This window comes from Lathamus discolor, chromosome 2, assembly GCF_037157495.1.
Source record: "Lathamus discolor isolate bLatDis1 chromosome 2, bLatDis1.hap1, whole genome shotgun sequence".
Lineage (NCBI taxonomy): Eukaryota > Metazoa > Chordata > Aves > Psittaciformes > Psittacidae > Lathamus > Lathamus discolor.
Window position 1 is genome coordinate 60180040 of NC_088885.1, and position 20998 is coordinate 60201037.

At 42.7% G+C, this 20998-nt stretch overlaps 1 protein-coding gene across 4 annotated transcripts in view; it reads right to left on the reverse strand.

The window, feature by feature from the left end:
* MAP4 (microtubule associated protein 4) overlaps positions 1 to 20998 on the reverse strand; it is a 164206-nt gene that overhangs the window by 67270 nt on the left and 75938 nt on the right. The window lies entirely within an intron of this gene.

The window sequence follows — 20998 nt, forward strand, 5'->3', positions numbered from 1 at the left end:
ACAGTGGGAAGGAGGGAAACTAAAGCCTCCTCCTCTCCTCCCCACGCATTAACTTGTCCCTACCAAATCTGACCATAGTTACAGAAGTATTAGTACCACCACACAGACACACAGTACACACAGGATGGTGTTCTCTCTATTTTACTAGGAAGACAAATCATTTAAGTGAGTCATTTTTCTCTAAATACTTTAGAGACCTTTATTTTTATATCTTTGTATTTCACACTTGAGCCTAATCTTCCCCCAGTTTACACTAAAGACAGTTCTCTAAACACATCAAAACATCAAAGCCTGATGGTTTATATCTGACCAAGGAAAACTTTCATCTTTTTTTGCTCTCCCATTTTAAAAACAACTGCACTGAGAATAACAGCCTTCAGCAATTTGAGATGCTGATGATTTGAGTCAAGTATTTTATTACCACAGCCTTGGTAGGCACCATGCACAGCTTACAAATGTCCCACAGAAAAATGCATGGAAATAAAGAAGAAATTAGTCTACCTAAAAGTATTTAAATAAGGTTTATCACAAAAAACATCCAAAATATGCAGATCACATACATTTTCTGTTTCCCGAAGTCCTTACAAGCCATTTGAAGATGTTTTGAAAATCAAAGCAAAGAAAGCTCAGTTGTCAGCAGAAACAATCTCCAGGACCAACACTAAGGCACACCATGGGCTCTCCTCTTCCTCACCTTCTGTGGCTGGTTTTGAATCTTTTTTTTTTTTTTGGTTGGAACTTGATGGGCTTTAAAGTTCTTTCCAATACAAACCATTCTACAATTCTATTTTAAAGACTTCAGTTTTTTCTCTTGTTGAAACAACCACTTGTTGAAACAAAAGTAGCAGCTAATGATAATGGTCAGGATGGGAAAAAACACTAAGGAATAAATCCAGTTCTTGTAAATAAGAGCTGTATCAGTACATACAGCATATGAAAGCTAAGCTACAACTGAGCTAGTGCTTGTGATTTACACCTCAAATTAACACTCAAGAAATTCCTGAACTTCAGCTGGGTCAATAGTGCCCACCCTATCGTAATTCCCTCATAGTCTCAGCTGTTACTGTAAAAAACTTGGTCCTTTCAGCTTTCAAAGACATTTCCAGACCCTGCAGTTGTACAAAAGAAACAAAAACAGAAAAAGAGTCATGGAATGGTTTGGGTCGGAAGGGACCTTAAGGACCATCCTGTTCCAAACCCCTGCCATTGGCAGGGATGCCTTCTGGTAGACGAGGTTGCTGAAAGCCACATCAGCCTGGCCTTGAACACTGCCAGGGACGGGGCAACCACAGCTTCTTGGGGCAAGCTAAGTCCTAAAGTTTTTAAATACAACAAACACAGTGGAAAGGCTCAAAACAAATACCCAGACTAATTACTTTTCACATTAATTTTCATTTTAAGGAGACAGAAGAGTTGACAAATTCAGGTCTCCAACTGACAACACTGTACATTCAAACTCATTTCTAGTTCCTTCTGGAAAGAAACACAGAAAAAACAAAAAAAAAATTACACCATCTCCTTCTCTCACCCCCTAACACAATACGCTACACTCTCTTGTCAATACATCTCTATGTTTTCAATATTTTTACCTTCACTCAGGCTAACAATACTACTCACAAGACTGGAGCTCAGAAAAGGAAACTGATGGTATGCCTCAGAAGATATCCCTGAGGAAGACCCTTGATTCAGTGCAATACTGCAGTTAATAAATGCAAAATCAGTGCTAATGCACAGAAGGAACAGAATGCTGGTATTTAAAGGCAACAACCACTGCCTCTTCCAGGAGGCTGACATACCAGCTAGTCGCAAACAGAGAATTCACAGTAAGGTGGAACGGAGATTCAGAGAGACTGTAAGAATTCTAATAATGAAGTGATTGAGAAAGAAGAGAGATGTGTTTTCTGGGGTGGTGGCTTTTTTTGTTTGTTTTACATCACAAAATAATGAAACGATACTAGAACAAATCAATTGGTGATTACAGCAACCTGATCAGAGATTCTGTTCTTAGAAGATTAGAAAGGGATTCAATGTAGTTAGAAACACATGAAAACCTCCAATTATTACTTAAATACTATTTGTCATAATTAATGCCTGGAGCTCAATGCTATACAGTGTCCCTGGGGTCTAAAACTTGACAAAGTCAGGGGCATGTGACAGTCTGAATACTCCTATTTTGAGTCATCACCAGCAGTACACTTTAGCAGGGACTTCACAGATAATCCCCAGGAAAGGCAGAAGAATTAATGAGCTTTAACTCCTGTGGAGGCATTACATGAACAGCAGCATAGCAGGAGGGATAGGGGGCACCCTTTAAATACCGGGTCAGTATTTAAAAGGTGGCTACAAAGATGACAGAGACTCTCTTTTTACAAAGAGTGCCATGGAAAAGATGTGCCCATCACCCCACAAGTTACTCCCAGGGAGATTCTGGTTGGACCCAAGAGGAAAGGTTTTCACAATAAGAACAACCAGCCACTGGCATAATCTCCCTGTGAAAGTGATGGACTCCCCAACGTTGGACTTGGAACCTATAGGTAGGTTCCACATTAATTTTCATTTCAAGGAGACAGAAGAGTTGACAAATTCAGGTCTCCAACTGACAACACTGTACATTCAAACTCATTTCTAGTTCCTAGTTCCTTGGACCTATACGCAATCTGATTTCCAATTCTCTCACCCTCAAGAGGATTATTCTAGTAAAATAATATCTTCTACTACTTTGCTTCTGTGTAAACACCACAGAGAAAGCACTGAAGAACTGCTTCTGAACAAATCCCATTTTTGACCAGAGGAGTTATTCCTACCTCTCGTGCTACAGTCCTGCAGATGCTACAAGCATCCTAAAGCGGTGCTGATTTGGCAAGCAGATGCCGCTTTTCTGCCAGTGGCTTTTAGCCATTACTCTGCTAAATGCCTACATTTGATATGGTTGACTTCAGCAGAGAGGATACAGAAGCTTCCCAGGCCAAGCTTTACAACAGCGCTGCTATCTTTTCAAAGAAGGAGTAAAAGGGTGTACAGGAAGCAAGCAGGAAAGGTGACATGCAATAACTCCCTTGCATTCAGAAGGACAACCAACCTAGGCAATGCTGGCTGATCCTGGAGTCTGAGGGTAGCTTAAAGGCAGGAAATACTTTGATAAGACAGAGAATGATCATTTAGATTTGCAAAGTACTTTAAAAGACAAAGTGTCACTACATGTGTCGAGACATTATTATTTAGGTAATATGAAATGTTGTTCAGCTGGCAGAAGAGAAGGCTCTGGGGAGACCTTAGAGCAGCTTCAAGTGCCTAAAGGGGCCCACAGGAAATGTGGAGAGGGGCTTTTGACAAAGGCAGGTAGGGGTAGGACAAGGGGGAATGGCTTTAAACTAACAGAAGGAAGATTTAGATGGGATCTGAGGCAGAAGTTCTTCCCTGTGAGGGTGGTGAGGCCCTGGCACAGGTTGCCCAGACAAGCTGTTTGATGAAATCAAACTCCTGATGGGTTTTGGTATTTGCAAACCCTTAGTTCTAGCGAAAGCCCCCAAAGCCAGATGAAAGACTACTCAAAAGCAGTTGCAAATTGCCTGTCAAATCATTAGAAATAGAAACTAAAGACTTGCATGTTTTTCATACAATATTTTCATAACAAATGCTAATTAAAAAACCAAGCCCAAACCACCACTGCTTTCCAGCAGAAAAAGGGATGTCAGGAGGACTCCAGTTGGGTGCTGGAGGCAGCCAAGAGCCCAGCGGCTAGGTCAGGAGCAGGCACGAGGCTTCTGAGCCCAGGGCAGCCTGCGACATGCTGAGGCTGAGCTTCGCTATCCAAGTGCCAGTGACAATGCAAGCAGAGAGCAAAGACTGCTGCATCAACAAACATGTTAGCACTAACTCCCCTGCTATTCCTGGTCAAAGCACTTTTCAACATGACTTGCCATACACCTATAAGGTGGATGCTTCCAGCTTATTTGTCGTTCCCCACCCCATCCCAATATTCAGTTCCTCCTCATCCCAGCAAGCCTGGTGGAACACAAGAAACAATCTCAGACCCAGGGTCCCAAGGACTGCAGAAGATTTTTCTGTCCCAAACCCAGTTCTGCAGACTCCTAAAATATACTGTGTGCATGTGATCTACAAATAAAAGACATAAAAACAAACAAAAATGAGCACCCAAACTTTTAGGATGATCAGTCTGGAAAGTGCCTATTAATATATATGCACCAGATTATACACTCAACAACACGAAATGTAAATCTGACAGATCCCACAAACCTGTAAAGTCATTTTAGCAGATACTAAAGCCTCATGATAATTTAAAGTCCATTTATGACTTGGTAACAACTAATAAACTTTATTATAGCTATATAAGGACTATAGCTTCTAAAATCTTGCTTAAAGCAAAAAAAAAAAATAAATAAAATACAGTTAACAACATACTTACACAGCAAACTTGCTTCTGAAAGTAAAAATACGGATCCCATGCAAGTAGCACCTTCTCTGAACTGATCCCACAGAAAGTTCCAGAGAAAGAGTGCAAAACATTTAGTAGGGCTGCTGACAGCGTTGATTTGTTTGGTTTATCATCAGCTCTGCAAAGATCAGCGCAGTCACATAAGCTAATCCATCCAAACCAGCACTTCTTGCCACCTTCAACACAGACACTCCCCACATGGGCTGCCTACTGTGCTCAGACCTCCAGAAGAAAAAGAAATCTGGACCCACCAACATGCAGGACATCATACAGTCCAGCCAGGAGCACTCTTAGCAGAGGATTACTACAATAAAGCTTTTCGCTGCAGGAGATGCTAATCTTGATAGGTCACCGACCAGATCTCTAGCTAGAGGTTAAGTATCTTCAAAACTAATGAGTCTGCAGCCATGAGATGTCCCTGCCAGCACCAAGCCAAGCAAACAGAAAAAGAGAAGCTTAAGAGCTTCATTCCTGAGGCTGATCTTAAAGCTAATTTGCCCAGATTGCTGCATTGGTTCAGTATTTGAAGTGGCTGCCAAGTTTCTCTTGCTGAAATCACCACCTCGGACTGACAGTGTTACCAGCCATGCCCTACAATAAATTCTCTGCAATCTCAAAGGAGACACCACCTCTGCAAGGTATGGTCCAGTCCCTGCCTTTAAAGAGAATGTTAAGAAACACTGTTAGCAGGCTGGGGTTCAGTAACATGCCATGTTTTACATTCTGTGTGAGACTTTGAGCTGGTTTGGTATCACCTGGTGCTTGTGTGAGGGTCTGCTCTGCACAGCTGCACTCAGCAGGCAGTTTCTAACACAAGCAACCTCCGATTCCCACTATACAGGTTCATGAGGGATTTCCCTGCACATCCTCTCTGACAGATGTTAGGAAGAAGTTCTTCCCTGTGAGGGAGTGAGGCCCTGGCACAGGTTTCTCCAAGAAGCTCAAGGGGCAGGCTGGATGGGGCTTGGACCAACCTGGTCAAGTGGAAGGTGTCCCTGCCCATGGCTGGGGATTGGAACTGAATGAGCTTAAAGGTCTCTTCCAACCCAAACCATTCTGTGACTCTGCAATTTTTTAATTTGCACACCCAGAGAGGTACTACCTTCAATACACTAACCCAGCAGTGTTAGACAGGATGGGATGATGTGCGCAGTATCAGGTGAAAAACCTGACCAGCAGCCAAGACATTCTGGGTTCTTATCGTTTCCTGGCTTAGGACTTTGATGCACTACTTGGGGAAAGGGATACAAAAACCTTACACAGAACCTCTCCAAAGATGCTCAGCATTCAAACTGCATGCATGCTGATCAGTGTCAACTAAAAGTACCTTGCAGAACTAGCTCCTTAATATTTTACTACCAACTTCATTATTTCATAGAATATTGTCTAATTCAGTTCAGAGTGAAAGGTCTTAAAATTACCGTAAATAAGTTCTTTGGACACGCTCCACTAATACCCAAAATCTAAGAGGCATACATGACTACACGGAAAAAGGATGTGACCAACCCACTGAAGTTCATACACTTTTATCCAGAAGAAGAGCTCAAGATTAAGTGAAGTTTTTGCATTTAATAAGTATATAAAGCACAAAGTGGCAGCCTTGATAAAGAATTTATCCAGACCAGAGCTGTCAATCTGGTTACATTCTGCCCAGTGACTTTCCTCTTGTCAAACTGAAATACACACAACTCCAATTAAACTTTCTTTTTTTACATAATAAAAATCTGAGGGAAGTTGAACACTGGACAAATTACCCAGAGAGATTGTACAGTCTCCATCCTTGGAGATAACTCAAAAGACTACTGGACGGAGCCTGAGATGCTGCCTCTGGTTTCCCTGCTTTGAGCAAGGGTGTTGGGATTCAAGGCATTGGAGGTCCCTTCCAGCCTCCTAAGCCTCTGCAGGCACTTCAGATATTGCTTCTGGAGAAAAATATTTCTGTCCCTGCAGAAGACAAATGCTTAGCTCCCAGGAACTAGTGCTGAAATCAAATCTGGCTGAGGTTACTCAAAATACTGTAATTTGCTGCAATACAAAGCAATTTGAAATCCACCACTGAGTTGGATGGAAAGAAGAAAATTAGGAATTTGTTACAGGTCCTCAAGAAACCACAGGGCATTTTGGATGGTGCTGACAATTCACGAAGCACTTTATTACTTCCCTGCTAAAATTCCATGCTGTTATATAATCCAGAATGCTAAAAAAGCTCCGCGTGTACAACTGTCAGAACCAGTATCTCCCAATTTAAAGGATGTAAAGTCAGTGACTTTAAAGTTCAACACAAGTTCACATTTTGCCTTAAAAAAAAAAAAAAAAAAATCAAAAAAGAACACCAACAAAAAAATAAAACTGCAAGAAGAAATAGTTTATTGTATGGTTTTTTTGCCTTATTTATTCCTCCTAAAGAGACATTTCTTTAGCAGTGAATCCTTCATGATAAATTGGAAGAACCAGAGAGATGCATGGGAAGCACGCCTCCCACCCTCAGCTCTAATTGCTCTACAAGCAACATTTGCCCTTATGCTCCAGCTTCCCACTGGGAATGTCAGATGCTCGGAAGTGAGTAATCTCACTCCTGATGTTAGCACATCTCAGAGGTTATTAGAGAAGTCTCACAGATAGCTGACAATGCTCCAGACTGCTGTGCAGGACATCTTCCACCAGATATGCTTCAGATTCATCCATCTTGACATTTTTTAACAACAAAGGCACTTGACATCCTATTTTTAAACAAAAAACTCTCTAAAGACTTATTTCCAGTGTTGCCATAGGCACATATAAACAAAATAGCTCTACCCAGGAGAGCTTCTTTTACCTGCTCAATGTTTTATGGGCGACTGTTCAGGGAATTAATAAATTTTCTGCAGGAAGATGAGGAATGCTGCCTGTGTTTCCAGGCATTTTAAAAACAAGCACTTGAAGCATGGTTGAGTACTTTTACTTTTTGCTATTCTTAGGGTTTTTGTTTGTGTTCTCCTGAGATTTTTGAGAGACAAGAAATACAACTAAGACAGTTCTATTGTTTCACTCAGGGTTCCTTCCTAAAGCTGAAGGCCTTCTGCTGAAGCTGAAGGCCTGTCCTTGATAGAGAATATTTCAATCCAAAGCCATGCAAAAAATCCCACAAACCTATTTAACGGGTCCAACACAAGATGCAGACAACATAAAAGAATACCTCTATGTATAGAAACCCTAAAGGAATAACACCAAGATTGACTCAACTAAATCACACCCTCAATTCCATGAGGAATGGCCATGGATCCAGCCTCTCAAAGAATGTACAAGAAGGTAGCCGAATGCCTTGACCAGGCAGCCTTTCCTAAAATCGAAGTTGGAACAGCCAAATTCTGAGGCAAAAGACTCACAGTGTGGCAACTGCCAGTTCCTTATGGTGGGCATACAAGGCCCGTCCAAAACCCAGTCTGCTGGGACTGGAGGAGAGCCCAGGATATGCAAGGACCAGGGGTGCAGTCTCACTCTCCATGCTGCCAGCCCAGCCAGAGCTCCTGAGCACAGAAATCTCATGCTCCTGAATACACAGGTCTGTGAGTGATCGCAGAATCATGAAATGGTTTGGGGTGGAAGGGACCTTAAAGCTCATCCAGTTCAACCCCCTGCCACAGGCAGGGACACCTTCCACTAGACCAGGTTGCTCCACGCCCCACCCAACCTGGCCTTGAACACTGCCAGGGATGGGGCAGCCACAGCTTCTCTGGGCAACCTGTGCCAGGGCCTCACCACCCTCACAGGGAAAAACTTCTGCCACAGATCCCATCTCAGTCTCCCCTCTGGCACTTCAAAGCCATTCCCCCCTTGTCCTGTCCCTACCTGCCCTTGTCAAAAGCCCCACTCCAGATTTCCAGTGCCCCTTTAGGCACTGGGAGGATGAAAGGGAAGGTGATGAGAGTGATTGCAAGTAAAATATGTTTTGTTTAAAATAAGTATCACCTGCCTTTCCAGAAAGTCTCACACCAAGTTATGTTGCTTCAATGTCCTACAAAAGCCTCCTGACTTCTAGAGCAATCTGGAAGCCGCCAGCACAGCACTGTGCTGCAATGCTGTACAAGGAAGCCCTGGAGAGGTTTTGTGGCAGACTACAGCTCTGAACAGGAAGAGTGTGTCCCTCATGCTGTCACCACAAGCCAGTGACACTGCAGTTTTGAGCTGTGACCCAGAGCACTGTCATCCCTCATTCTGAACAGGGAAAAGCTATTTCCCCTGAAAGGGCTGTTACCAAATTTAAACAGTTATGTACTGTTTCAGGGTATGCCCCAGTTCAAGTGCACATTATAACTTTTTACAGCAGGGGGAGAGGCTGGAGCAGCATCTCAGACGTGATGGTTGCACATGTCAAGAAGACTGACCGTGCTTCAGATTAACCCAGGGTCAAAATAAGTGCACCATACTTCTGAAACTTAAGAGCTAAAGCAGCAGCAAGGAACCAGCATAAGGATTCATTTAGCAAAGGTCAGTACTGACCTTAAAGCTCAAGCCTCTTAAACATGGATATATGGAGGCACAAATCGCCACTCTGAGGGGGAATGAAGGCTTTGGTTTTAAAGGAAGACAGGTTTGGGAGTCCTTCGCCTCCAGGATAATTGAAGTAGTCTCCTGGAAAGGGACACAGGTCTCCCCTAAACCTCTGGAGATGTGGGCAGAAGAATGAGAAGACATTACCAAAGACGTACCAGATTCCAGATACACAACCCAGAAGTTCTGAAGAGGAGCAGGATTACAGATGCTGTGCATGAACAGCTGGTAACATGCAAGTCCTAAACTCAAGCCATGTGCTGCAAGGTACATCTTGGGTGTATGGTGACTCCACGGTGGAGCAAGAGGCCCAAGAATAACCTGCAGCCCAGCTGAGATGATGGGCCAGTTCCTGGGACACGTTATAGGGGACCCCAAGCTACAGCCTGGATTGAGGCAAAAAGCCACAGGAAGTTCAGGACACCATAAACACAGAAGAGCAGCTAATGACCGGCAGCTTCTGTCAATCTGCAGGTAGGACTAAGACTTTCAAAGCACCGTGTCCCTTGCCCCTAAGGACATCCAAGAGCCAGAGAGTGGATTTAAAAATTTTATATACCTGAGGTATAAAAAGAGTGAAATTCTTCAAAAAAATATTCCCTACATACCATCTGATGATGATTTGGTAACTGGTTTGGAGAAACTCCAGCCTCCTCTAAGCTTTATCCTTCTGCACTGCGACCATTTACTCAAACTAGCATGAAAAATAAGCCCCCAAATTTCTCTTCAGGTAGACACCAAGTGCTTCTTTCAGACCATAAGAAAGCATTGCATAAGATTTATTCTTATCCCATACCTATACCAGACGGACTAATTACTCTTCATGAAAAGTGTTTTATATTGAGAAGTCTTTTCATGGGTCGATTAAACACCACACATTCCCCATGTCCCCAGACTGTCTTCCATTTGCCTGCTTGACAGACACTGGGCAGAGCTACCCAGCCACGTCGCCACCAAAAGCAACTGGAGCAGAATAACTGCCTCTACCTCCTCACACACAACACTCCTGCGAGGACAGGGCCACTGCTTTCCTGCACTGAGCTGCAATTTCAGTTGCGATCTGTTCCAGTCCCCAAGTTCTCTCCCGACAACCTTCAAGTGCTGAGTTCTTTCTTCAAATGTAATCAGGTCCAGAGAGGAAAACAAAAATAAATAAAAGCACTTACTATTAAATGATCACAATCACCAAGTCTATTCTTTAGAAAGTCAGTATTTACAAACAAGAAACACCTACAAGAACAAGGTTGATACACTAACATATATGAAATTTCCAGCCAACAATGTGAAAGTGATCCACTAGTAAGTATTTCTGAAGACCTATTTCTCCAGCTAAGGGCACAAAACTGGCTGTCTCAGAATTCTGAGCAAGCAAATTATGTTAAGGAACCATCCTCACTCTCTGTGCCCCATCTTACCTACACCTCATCTGCTACCTCATCAAACAAATGTAGCTTGAAAGGCTGTTTCCAGAGCACAGCGCATCCTCTTTATTACTCTGCTATTCTCTAGCTGCTTCTAGACTGTTTCATCACTTCATCATCATGATAGAATGGTTTGGGTTGGAGAGGACCTTAATGCTCATCCAGTTCCAACCTCCTGCCATGCGCAGGCACACCTACCACTAGACCAGGGTGCTCAAAGCCACATTCAACCTGGCCTTGAACACTGCCAGGGATGAGGCAGCCACAGCTTCTCTGGGCAACCTGTTCAGTGCCTCGCCACCCTCACAGGGAAGAGCTTCTGCCTCAGATCCCATCTACATCTCTCCCCTATGTCACTTTAAATCCATCCCCCCTTGCCCTGTCCCTACGTACCCTTGTAAAAAGCCCATCTCCAGATTTCTTGTGCGCCCCTTTAGGCAACGGAAGCTGCTCTAACATCTCCTCTGAAGCCGCCTCTTCTCCAGGCTGAACAAGCCCTGCTCTCTCAGCCTGTCTCCGTAGCAGAGGTGCTCCAGCTCTCTGGTAGTGAAAAACTGAATGAAAGGAGACAAGGGTCTGAATGCTGCAGCTTTTTCTCATTTTGTCCTCCATCTCTATTTAATAGTTTTCTTTATATCTAATGAACTAGAAAGCCCCTTTTTTTGACTCATGTACTTCACCGATGTAAATCACTATGTACCATAATCTGTGTATTTTTACATCTCGCAAGCTGTAAGTCCTAGCTGTCATTTTTATTAGTTTGCTTCTTTTCCCCAGACTCTTTGAAAAACTCCTGACAAGAGCCCAGTTGGTAACAGTCTGACCATCATTCCTATCCATACAGACCATTTGCCTTCATTAGTTTTTTAGTATTTCATCTTCCCAACAGATTTAACTAAGGAGATCCCAGACTGAAACAAGGAATTAAAATTCACTACCCTTTTCTCCCTGCTGCTCATACCTTTACTTGCTGGAAAATAGTCAATTTATCATATTTATTTGCTTTTCACCTTATCTATCTCCACTCAGCTCTCATAAGTTAAAACATGCAACAGAGACAGCACCACCTCCCTCATTATGCCTTCTCCTAGTTATAAAAATCCAAACTATTTCTTCCAGATATTTCTAGATCATAAGCCAACACTTATCCCCAAAACCAGACGCCCAGAGCTGTTAGCGAGGAAGCCACTCAGGGGACTAAGAGTGTATGATAAATATGCATGGAGTCTGGGAGCTCTGAAAAAATTTCATGTAATACTGCTCCACGTTCAGCCACACTGTATTAGAAACCCCATCCCCAGACCTGTTAGCGTTTGGTGCTTTGATTCAAAATGCTTCATTTCTTTTGACCTACATACTTTGGCACTTTCCCTGCTTGCTTTCCATGAGATGCAGAGAAACCATTCAGAAGTGACAATATATATTGTCACCCTTTAAACATATAAATACATATATATGTACGTATATGTACACACACACACAAACACGTATATATTTATCTTTTCTACTGCTTCCCAAATCCCATCTGTGGGTGCATCTACACATAAGTCCCCATATGTTTGTTCTGCAGAATGGGATAGTGATAATGGAAATAAGCGCTTAAAAATAGAAAATTTCCCTTCAGCATTACAGTCATGTTTGTTTAATGCTGAGATTATAGCCTGTTTCTCAGCCTATGTTCACACACGTTGCAGTGACCTACTTTCCGCTTTTAAAATCCCACAGCAAAAGCAGCAAGCTCATACGAGGAATCAGAAGCAGTCAAGAGAAGTCTGCCTGCCATATTTGTAATATAGTTTTATGGCCATTAATTCCAGCTAGTGTCAGACTAATGACACAAGGGACATCAAAGCACGAAGCCATTTACATAATACTAGAAATATCTACAATTCTATTACTATTTATTAAGGAAGGCTCTGCTGAAAGAATGAGAAAAATGACATGCTGTCTCTGCTCTTTTGAAATCATTCTAATTTACAGCGTTGTAAAGGGCCAGACAGTTTTCTAGGAATTTTTTAATTCCTCACTACTGAGGAGTTTTGGGTAGTTTGCAGTGCTAAATAAACCTTGCCAATACTATTTTCTCTCTGTAGAACTAACTGATAAGGTACCTTTCTTCATGTTGACAGGTTATTCGAGATTGAACATGGCCACCTGAGGGAAGCAGCTCACCTGAAAGGAAAGGCTGCTCCTGCTGGTATTTGCATGGGAGCTCCCACCTACGACCCCCAGACCCAAGACATAAAGGAAAATAAACTATTACTCAGATCTCTGGTCTAATACTGAACTGTCTCACCTAGATGCATTTGACAGAGTCGGATCTCAAGCCCAGAGCTAAAGCAGACAGGCTGACACTCCTGCAATTTGACAATAAGTAGACCGGACGTTTCCAGGGTTATCAGAAGACTTTCAATGGCCTGCGAAGCTCCAGCCACAGTGAGAACTGCAGCAAATGCACTGCAGGGCATTTCTGCAGTCAGGGCAGACGAGTCTTCTGCTTTGCTTTCATTATAGGAAAAAATACAACGGCGCACAGAAAGTCTGACCTTCAAACACAGCTGGGTGAGTGCATCTAGAGGAGTTCGCATGTGCAAGAGGGATGCGGAGGTGCAGTCGGTGTCTGCTGCACATCAACAACCCACATGCTTGGAGCATCAACCAAAAGCACATTTGAAGGGTGAAAAAGTGTTGTACATAGCTAGGTGGTAGGTTACTCCCCACGAGTATCAACAAGGAAAAAAAAACCCTCAAATCTTTTTGGGGGTATGGCTATAAATGCAAAATTTGAATTAACCACCAAGTACAAAGATGTACTTTGAGATATCTTTGCTCTGGTTAAGTGTTCTGCGAAATTTAGTGCTGCAGCATTTTTATGAAGTAACCTTAGCAGGACTGTAGGTACTACTGAGATGGAAAAGCAGCCCAAGTCTCAGCAATAATGGCATCCACAGAGCTCTGTTGACTTTCAACTGACCATAATCCTGAAGAGCAAATAGCACTTTAAACAGTCCTGCAGTTACTCCTTCAATAAGCAGAACTGTTTTCCAGGCTAACTTAGACGTAAAGTGCTTTAATGAACAGCATAAAGAACAAGTAGTAAAAAAGTTGATATGACCCCTATGACCAGGTAGTCTATAATCAACACAAATCCCTCAACTGGTAGTTAAAACTGACAATCAGCTTATAAATATGTTTATTTTTAATTGAATGTCTGGCCATGAAAATCTTGTCTTCTTCAACTCTCAGCTACTAAACCAGGTAACTCTACTATGGATTTTTTCTACTATGGCTTTAGCAGGATACGTCACATTAAATTATCTGAAGCTTCACATCATATACATACAAAAGTAGATTTTTCTCTATTGGTTGTTTTGTTTTCTTTTTTTTTTTTTTTAAGCAGCATCAGTCATTTTGGTTGTAAGACTGAGACACTGATGAGCTCCTAAAACCTTGCAAAACTGTTTCCATGTGAGTGACAGTTTGAAAGATAAGCCGTTCGCATCACTGCAAACCAGGACAGTGTTAACTTAAGAGATGTAACAAAACAGAATTTCTAGACAAAGCATGGAAGACTTGACTTAGTGGAAAGCAAAGTATTTTTATCTGTAGCCAGGGGAAATGTTAGGGAAAACAGAGACACAAGGAAATAGCATAAAGGTAAATAAAGAATTGGCTAAGTGACAAGTGATCATGCAATGTCAAAAGGGGGAATTATCTTCCTGAGAGGAACACAACTAGTTATTAGAATTGGAAGATCAAGAATTCGGGATAATTCAGGCTTCACATCTTCATTTTTAATTATAGAAATTAGAAAGCTGTAGAAAGCTTCTGATGAAATGAAGTTAAGTGATAAAGTCAGCAAACAGTGCTAGCATGCCATTCATGAAATGTTCAGTGATCTTGAATATCAGAATGGTCAGCATGAGACAAAGTTTGACATTATTGTTATTATTATTACTTACTATGAAGGTGATGAGACACTGGCACAGGCTGCCCAGAGAAGCTGTGGCTGCCCCATCCCTGGCAGTGTTCAAGGCCAGGTTGGACGGGGCTTGGAGCAACCCGGTCTAGTGGAAGGTGTCCCTGCCCGTGGCAGGGGGTTGGAACTGGATGAGCTTTAAGGTCCCTTCCAACCCAAACCATTCTAGGATTCTAAGATTATGAAATTCAAAGTCATGCAAGGGATCAAAACAACAAACTAAGAGGATTCATGCCATAAACATGGAGTGCAAAAAGAAACACAGGCTGAGCTTACTAATCAAACATGGACAGACTGACATATGTGATGAAGAGAAGGCAGGAGTCCGACAGGCAAGGGATGTCTGTCAGAGAGCAGAGTGCACAAGCACCCTGTGAGACCACAGCAACATTTCTTCAGCAAAACACAACATGCAGCTCTAATCAGCATCCCAACATAAAGAATACAGAATGACAACTTAGGACTGGCAGATGGACAACAGTATTAAAACTTCCTTGAATATCATGAAGAAAAGACTAAGAGTTCAAGTGATTTAGCTCAGAAGGAGAGGGAACAGATTCTTCAAAATAAGTTTACTGGGGCAACTGTTAGGGAGGTGGAAGTGTTTCCTCAAACTTCTCCACTTTTAGGCCCCTTCCAATCCAAACCATTGCAGAATTCTATGAAAGTAAGTCAGATGCTTGCCTGTGTGTTAACCGCATCCATGTGACACTCTCTAAAATATGCATCTGGAGGGACTGTATTTTTCTGTGGGGTTCAACCAGTAAATGGAGATAAGTCTTTCAGTTCTTCACCATTACACTTCAGACTTGTCTACTCAATGGGTCTGAACACCTCGCCCCTCCACCTCCCCGCCCCCCCCCCCCCAAGCTTTACATTTAAACAAAACCTATGCTTTGTAAAATACCTACATATTCAGACCAGAAAAGTCTCAACATGTGATCAATTCTAACATACTGACTAGGGCTCATTTGAAGGTACTAACCTGAATAGGGAAGAGTGCCAAGGTGGTCTCCAGAAGCCAGTCCTACAGCTGGTAACCAGTACCTGTGTCTGTCACATGGGGCTGGGCTTCAAAGACTCTCTCACCTTCATCTAAGAACGTTTAATCCCATCAACAATGTTCCAGTCAATCTTTTCAACAATTAATTCTAGTCTCCCATGTCTGGCACTCTCACCCTTCAAGAATATTTACCAAAAAATGTAATTTGAGATTACTTGGGTTTGTATGTGGTTTGTCTCTATGCTGTAAGCCATAACTGCAGCTAGAGTCACAGATGATGTTATGGAAGTGGTGCAGCTGAACTGAGAAAGGTGACAGTGTGACACTGATATTGCAATACAAGAATCCTATTTTATAGCCACACTTTAATATTAAAGAATTTAATGTCAGCATGTATTAGAGCTAGAGATTAGATGCTTGTTCTCTGCTGTCAGAAATACTCTTGGACTTTCTACCCTGGTGATGAATTTCATTCTTCAGCAGCACATCTTAAACTGGCACCAAGAGGAGAGATCTTAAAGTACAAAAAGCTGTGTACCAATTAAAGCAGAATACGTGGCATCATATCAAGAATGCAGACACCTCTAACCCTTCTCCTCTGCCAAATCCCATTAACATGGAACAGTTCATAGAGCCATTACAAACTGATGAGGAGACCCACAACAGCTTTCTGCTGGCAAATGCTATCACATCTCAGGTCCTGATGCTCTGCCTGCCAGTTTCTGGGTGGGAAACAACAATTTTAATGGTTGGCTCATGAAACCAAAGTTCTCCTCCCAACATTCTCACTAAATCACCATGTGGCATCATCATGAACTACCAGTGCATTTTCCTCTTGATTCTGGTAAAGAGCCAATTAAATTTATAAGCTTTAATCTGCACAGGAAAGAGGACTCGAGAAGAACAAAATGCCCTACAGTCATCTCTGAAGAAACTACCAACCCTCTTAAACACAAGTAACTGCTAAATCCCCAGCAGTTCAGAAAGAGCAGAGAAAGACAGCATGTTTAGCCAGACACTCTGGTTTTTCAGGAAGCCAGACTAACCTGAGGGCATGGAAAAATCTAACTTGTCACAGACAACTACAGAAAATGCTCTTTCAGAATGGGTAGGTTAAATACAGTGTGCTTTAGTCAAGAGGAAGAAGGTTAAATCACATAAGTTACATGAAAAAATAAAATCAAGCATCCCTTCCAGATAATTTCTTTTCTGGGATGAATCATGTTTTGTTCACTTCCTAGAGTCTCATGTCACTTCAGTGCCTCACTAAGTCATTTCTAATTTCATAGCTGCCTACAGCACCAATTGTCTACAGAAATATCTATAGCCCTGAAGCTGTATGATCCCTCCTAAGGGAGCTGTTAATCTTGCACAGTTTAAGAGGCATTGATTAAATGCAAACAGCCAGATGCCTGCTAAGAAATATCAATTCCTACCCAGTCATCTCCAGGAAGCAGCTTATTTTGCCATTCAGTGCTGCTAAAATGAGCTGCCAGATTATGGGAACAGCCTCCTCTTCAGAGACCACATCATCTCCCCATTACAGAAACCATGATCCTACCCCCATCCATTACTGCAGGAAAGAGCAGCTTCAAGTATGAAGGGACCAACCCTGACACATAGAGGTGAGCTTTTATCACATTGGATGAAGGAAGGGAGATGTCACACAGTATTCATCAACGTAAATGGAAAAAGAAGGAGCACGTACTTAAAAAAAACCTGATCAAACACTGCATTTGGCACAATTTCCAAGAACAGGGTAAGCCTCATTTACAGCATTACCTCCAGGAGAAGAAATCCCTTCCGAGAGGACCAGGCAAAGCACCCAGGGCAGTAGAGGACAGCAGGATCCTGAGCATACCTCTTGTCTTGTTGTGGAGTTTTTTAACTCCAGAAAGTTGCAAAGCAAATCATTCGGCAATAATTCAGGTAATGTTTATGCTATACTGGACAAAAGCCTGAGTATTTTAGAATACACAAACTCTAGTGAAGGTGTATTTGGTATTTTATGAGTTGGAGCTGGCAATTAGTTGCACAAATTGCACCAAAACAGCAGCAAAAAGGGGGATTACTGATGAGCATGGTTATTTCTTTATTTTTCGGCGAATTACTCATGCAAGACTGAGTTGAATTTGCTCAAGAATATTTCTGTAGAGAAGTTTTATGGGTTTTAATGAGGGAACACTAGCAGCCAGCTTCTTAAGCATCTAAGCTGAATTTCCACTTGCTTCACCATTTAAAAGACACACTTGCTCTGAGGTGCAGATTTACTCTCAAGCGACCAAAGCTCTCCTCTTGCTCAGCCTCACCATATCTAGATATGTTTCTTAACTACAAGATTTTTCCAGAAAAAGATCAGATTAATCCAAGATTACCCCTGGTACTAGTCAACACCACTGAAATGAGAACGCTCTGATAACAACAGATGCAGCACAGCTATAAATGATAAAATGCACAACATAATCAGACTTACCCTATTTTCAGTGATGGGACTGAAATGGAATAAGATTAAAGAGCTAAGGCCCCCGAGTGAGCTACAACTAGAGCCAGGATTAGGGAAGTTTCCTAACCACCAGGTTCATATTTATGAGAGGTCGCATGCCCCTCTCAAAGCCATTCTGACATCCTAGCACACAGCTCTTTCTGAATTTACATGTAAGCAGGATAAACCCCTATTAAATCAGTTTTTATAAACAGAACCCCCGTGCTCAGAAGAGGAAGAAGGGATGAAAAAAGGAAAAGAGTCTGTGTACTGGGAAAAGGAGACAGAATGTTGGAGCAGTGTGGAATCTTTTACACAACAAACCTTCTGGCAGACCCTGCTGTACAGAGGTTTAGCTGGAGCTCCCGATGGGTATCAGAGCCAGCAGCTGCCAGCCACCTTGCTGTTCATGCCTCCATATGGGCAATGACATAAGTAGGACATGGAGCTGTTGAAGCAAGTCCAGAGGAGACCACAAAAATGCTCAGAGGGCTGGAGCACCTCTGCTATGGAGACAGGCTGAGAGAGCTGGGTTTGTTCAGCCTGGAGAGAAGAAGGGTCCTGGGGAGACCTCAGAGCAGCTTCCAGTGCATAAACGGGCCCACAAGAAAGCTGGAGAGGGGCTTTCGACAAGGGCAGGTAGGGACAGGACAAGGGGGAATGGCTTTAAACTGACAGAGGGGAGACTGAGATGAGATCTGAGGCAGAAGTTCTTCCCTGTGAGGGTGGTGAGGCCCTGGCACAGGTTGCCCAGAGAAGCTGTGGCTGCCCCATCCCTGGCAGTGTTCAAGGCCAGGTTGGACGGGGCTTGGAGCAACGTGGTCTAGTGAAAGGTGTCCCTGCCTGTGGCAGGGGATTGGAACTGGGTGAGCTTTAAGGTTCCTTCCAACCCTGACCATTCTGATTCTATGACTACATCACTGCAGAGTTGCACTCCCATTTGCTTTTTGCTGTTAGCTCAGTAGCTTATCCCTGGGGTTTGGCCACATTACTAGCTCAAAGGCAAATATCTAGCTAATGGATCTGGCGTGAAATATAAATACCTATTGTTAAGCTAAATAATTAACGCAATCTAACAGAAAAATTATAATAAAATGTTTAGACTAAATTTTGATGTGTCTTACAGTACTATTTGTTTTATTTTCCTTACAAGATTATACGCACAAAAATATTCGGGGTACACAGAAAGGGAGTTCTGAGAAACAGCAATCAAGCTGATTTTATGTAAAAGCTAATGAACTTGAAGGATGGCCAGAGAGAAAAAGGGTTCACATGGCCTATTAGAAATGAGTCTGCACACTTCTTTAAGCACACTCCCCCAAATCACTTGGTTTACATGCATTAATAAGAGGTTAAATTCAAGATATAAGCTCATAGCTTGAATATTTTAAGTAACAGCTCCATGCTTGGGAAATTCAAGCTTAATAAATAACACATTAATTCATCGAGCTGTCAGGTCATGACTAGAATGACTCTTAAACACACTGCAAAACTTAAAGGTTTTGTATTACCATTTCTGATATCTCACTAAGCCTCACCATAAAGCTTTTAATATACCTCTCAACATATGTACTACTTCATTATAAGCTGTTTTTATTTTCCATTCAACAAGTCAAGTCAGGACACATTCCACCTTTGAAACAAAGTTTAGAAGCAAAAAGTGAAAAGCTGAAGTCGCAGGTTGCTAAGAAAATACCATTTGAGAGAGACACAGCCATGGCAACAGTTTGGGGGGGGGGGTTGGTTGGTTGGTTGGGTTTTTATTAAAAAAAAAAAAAAAAAAATAAAAAATAAGGCTCTCCTTTTCCTTGTAGCCACAAGTGGAGCTCTTTTAAGAACCCAGAAAGATATTTGGTACAAAACCCTGCTGGTTTTCTGAAAAACCTATACCCTTGCTAATTCATAGAATTACAAGCTGGTTTGGGTTGGAAGGGACCTTAAAGCTCATCCAGTTCCAGCCCCTGCCATGGGCAGGGACACCTTCCACCAGACCAGGTTGCTCAAAGCCCTGTCCAACCTGGCCTTGAGCACTGCCAGGGATGGGGCAGCCACAGCTTCTCTGGGCAACCTGTGCCAATGCCTCACCCCCTTCTCTTCCTTCCCTTAGCTCAAAGCTTTGTTTCCCCACACCACAGCACCACCACAGCCCAGAAACAGCGATGTCTTCAGTGACATACTCGGTGTCTTGAGCCTCATGGGGAGTTGCCCAGGTGCAGGTCCCTCTTTGGCCCTAGAGAAGGGGAGCACTTAATAAAGCAGATCCTGCCATGCTCTGCTTTCCTCCAAATAACAGAGCTCGTTACACAACTACTTAAGCTGATTTGCTACAAGCAGCAAACAAGACTAGGCCTGGGAAGAAAAGCTTCTTGAGCACGTCAATTAATAGATCTAAAAAAGTGGACTGATTTCTGTCAGGATCTGATCAGAATTTCGAGACAGCCAGTCTAAGGGTTAGCTTGTCAACACTCCCATTCCTTGTGTATTAGCAACTATGTACAACCAGGAGCCAACTCAGAACTTGCTACTAAACACAGCATCTACACTAAAAAACATCCCCACGCAGGAAAGTACTGCAAATTGCATGCATGCCTGATTTTACAATTACACCATGCAACCATATAAATGCTATATGGTGCATAGTCACATGGGTTTCCTTTTTTTGTTGGTTTTTTTTGGTTGGTTGGGGTTTTTTGGGTTTTTTTTTTTGTTTGTGGGTTTGGTTGTTGGTTTTTTTTTTTTTGGGGGGGGGGGGCTTGTTTGTTTGTTTGTAGGTTTCTGCTTAGGGCTTTTGGAGACTTTTTTGTTTTCATAGAATCATAGAATAGCTTGGGTTGAAAGGGATCTTCAAGCTCACCCAGTTCTAACCCCCTGCCACAGGCAGGGACACCTTCCACTAGACCAGGTTGCTCCAAGCCCCATCCAGCCTGGCCTTGAACACTGCCAGCGATGGGGCAGCCACAGCTTCTCTGGGCACCCTGTGCCAGGGCCTCACCACCCTCACAGGGAAGAACTTCTGCCTCAGATCCTATCTCAGTTTCCCCTCTGTCAGTTTAAAGCCATTCCCCCTTGTCCTGTCCCTACCTGCCCTTGTCAAAAGCCCATCTCCAGCTTTCTTGTGGGCCCCTTT